This window comes from Suncus etruscus, chromosome 4, assembly GCF_024139225.1.
Source record: "Suncus etruscus isolate mSunEtr1 chromosome 4, mSunEtr1.pri.cur, whole genome shotgun sequence".
NCBI lineage: Eukaryota > Metazoa > Chordata > Mammalia > Eulipotyphla > Soricidae > Suncus > Suncus etruscus.
Window position 1 is genome coordinate 138,607,326 of NC_064851.1, and position 3,726 is coordinate 138,611,051.

The window sequence follows — 3,726 nt, forward strand, 5'->3', positions numbered from 1 at the left end:
GAATTACTGGGAGTGCTCCCTAGCACTTTGAACACTTATAAAACCTCTCTCAAAAAAAAGTGAATAAAGACTTGCAAAATCATGAGTAAGGTGTCATCTACCATCTACAGGCTGAAAACATTTCAGAGGCGGGTCGTCTCCTACTATATCCAGAAGTGGATGCAATCTGGCAGATCCCTTGAATTGAGCCTAGTGAGTGCAGTGCTAGATGTCTGAACTATAGAACTATAAAATAAAATCCCCCTGTTGTTATAAGCATCAATGTGTGTGGCAGTTTGCTTTGGCAATAGAAAACCGAGTTATGCTAATAGTGTTAGAACAAGAATTTTATGCCAGGTTTTCTTGACTAAATAAAAAAGTGTTTTTCCATTATGTTCTCTCAATATCAATGATATAAGTTACAGCTACAAAGTGTCTTTCATCTTATTTGGACTTAGCAGCCTGGCTTTCCTATTTACTTGGTTATACCTGCTACTATAATTTTAGATATTTCTATTTTTCCTGTAAGATATAGTGGATTCAAGGGATCTCCTATTCCTCTGAGGGGGCGGGGAAATGTCACAAAACTGGGTTAATTATAGACTCTCTTATGGGGATTTGAGTGTTGGTTGATGTGACCATTAAAATATGGCTTATATGGTAGAAAAATAAATGCCAATACAATATTTGACTTGAATTTATGACAAATGACTAAAAATTACTGCTTGATGGAAAGAAAGGGAACTAATCTAAGTTAAAAACTTAGGCTAGCCATAGGTATAAAGAACTGTGCCAGCATGTAAGCTCTCATTTGCCTTAGGTTTTCTGTTCATTCAAGTGTGTGTGTGTGTGTGTGTGTGTGTGTGTGTGTGTGTGTGTGTGTGTGTGTGTGTGTCATTTTCTAGGGATCAAACAAAGGATCTCATAGATCAGCATATGCTCTATGACAGAAGATCCCTGGCTCATCTGGTCATTCTAAACAATCTAGAATATACTCTTTAGGACAGTATTTTTTAATGAATAAAAGATAAATCTCTATCCCAGTATATAAAGCATGCTTGGAATGATTAGAGAAATCTTTCCCATACCTACTATAACACACACACACACACACAAACACACACACACGCACACCACAAATGGAAGCTTTAGCTATTAAATAGTAAAAAAAAACTTATCACACAGAGTGAAATGTGGGTATGTATGTTTGTTTTAGCCTGGGCTCTAAATATGGGGGAAGGAGAAAAATCTCAGGGGAATTTGGGTTTAGAATTCATGATAACTCTGACTCTCAAGGCTTTCAATTTAAAACTTAGTTTAAAATGGTCCCAGATTGTTAGTACCTGTTAGAAGTAAACACAAATATTTCATGCAGTAATATAATACCAGTCTAGAGCTTAAAGAATTTCCACTGGGTAACTTTCAAAGAACATAAGCCTATGATTGAAAAAAAACTAAATAAAGTAAGAAACAAGTTCAGTAGAAACAGAAAACTTTGTCAGTAGAAACAGAGAACTACTAAAAATATTTGAAATGGCTTAGATACTATAATTATGAATAGGTGTTCAATATATTGATATTAATAAATTTTAGTGTATATTACATGAGAAATGATACATCATGCATTTCCACTTATATTGGACAAAAAGAAAACTTAAAGACATAAAAATGTAATAAAAATGGGCCATAGAGATAGCATGGAGGTAAAGCATTTGCCTTGAATGCAGAAGGTCCGTGGTTCAAATTCCAGCATCCCATATAGTCCCCTGAGCCTGCCAGGAGTGATTTCTGAGCATAGAGTCAGGAGTAACCCCTGAGCGCTGCCAGATGTTACCCCAAAATTAAATATATATATTTGTGTATATATACATATATATATACAGGGATCTTGGTCTAGAACTTTCTAGAATTGAAGAATTCACCAGTACATTCAGGGAGTCCTACAATTTGAGTAGGGTAAGCTCAGAGAAATTATTATCTGGATACATTATAGTAATTATATATAATTATATATAATATATAACATATATAGTATATAATTATTTACAAATAATTATTTACAAAGGGACAGCAAGTATGTTGAAATGGTAGAATTTCACGTTTAGTCTTAAAATAAAAATATCAACCTGCACTAGAAAACCCTGAAAATGTAGGATGATTTAATTTCCTAAGGAAAAAAAAAACTTGTTTGGAAACACAAGGCAGACAAATACATATTATTTCAAGACCTAAAGCATTTCTAGAGACAAGTACAATTGTAACTTATGAGAATCTAAGCTCCTCAGAAAGATATGATATTATAAGCTTAAATGTTCCCAAATTTATAGTTTTGAAACCTATAAAACAAGAATTAGTATACTCTAAAAAACTGAAAACACATAAGAGGAAACTTTAGCTTTTAGCATATCTCTATTTGTGTTTTTAAAAAAGAATACTTATGAGAGTATAGAAGATTTAAGAAACAGTTGTTTCAAAATTGAATATTCAATATCTTAAAACTATATACTTCTTATTTCAACAAATAATTTAACACAAGTTTTCCTAATGAATATGAAGGCATTTCTGTGGCATGAAGGGGTTCTGTATAATATTGTTATTCAGGGATCCTAAATAACAGATGGTATCAACACATATTTCAAAGATCACCCTATCAAACTCTAGTCAGTAGATATGGAAAGACAGCTTGGAAGATCATATGGGGAGTTTATATATTTGTATATATACATATATAGTCTAGAATTGCTTTATTTCCTTTTATCTTTATTTGTTAGCATTTAAACATATGGCCATAATAAAGGTCTGAGAAATATAATATTTTAAGTATAAAAGCAATATTTAGACAAGTGAGTTGCATTTTTACAAACAGTTTAAAAAGTATTAGAAAGGTCAATTAAAATCACGGTACCATTTACAATAGCAACCAAAATGTGAAATGTCAGAAATAATTTGACAAAAGGTGAATAATTTTGGGAAAGAATGACAGAATAGTTGAATAGATAGAAAGCTATGTCATGTTTATGGATAGAATTAAATGTCACTTTATACAATCATAGAAATGTCATTGTTCACCAAATTGATCTATGGATTGAAAACAATTAAATTACAACTGCAGTATGGAATTTTTTGTTTTGGAATTTGACAAACTGATCCTAAAGTTTGTATAATGAGCAAATAATGAAGAATAATTGAGATGCTCATTAAGATGAATTATGTAATGGTAGGAGTTTGATTTACTAGAGATTGAGAATTAATAGTTGGGACTAGAGATATTGTATACCTGCTAAGGTCCTGGCCTTGCACACAGTTGACTTGGGTTTGATATTCAGCACTTTGTATGATTGAGCATTGCCAGGAATAATCCCTGAGCACACAGTTAGGAATACTTCAAGTGTGGTTTCTCACCAAAAATCCAAAATCAATTAATGTAAGGATACATGATTTGAATATTGTGACATTTGCAAAGGGTATACAATAGATTGGTGCACTAAAAGATGAGACCCATAAGAGATCTACAGTTATTTGAAAACATTTGTAGCAGAAATTATACTGTGTATTTTTTAACAATAATGAACTCATGAAGAAAATCATGACATCTATCCTTATATAGAGAGCAATATATACAGAAATCCATCATAATGAGATCAAAGATATGTGTGAAAGACAAATATTAAATCTTTATATGTAAAATTTACATTTTGTAGCAACAGTTATAACTCAAGACAAAGTTAGAATGCAAGACTTCAGTTT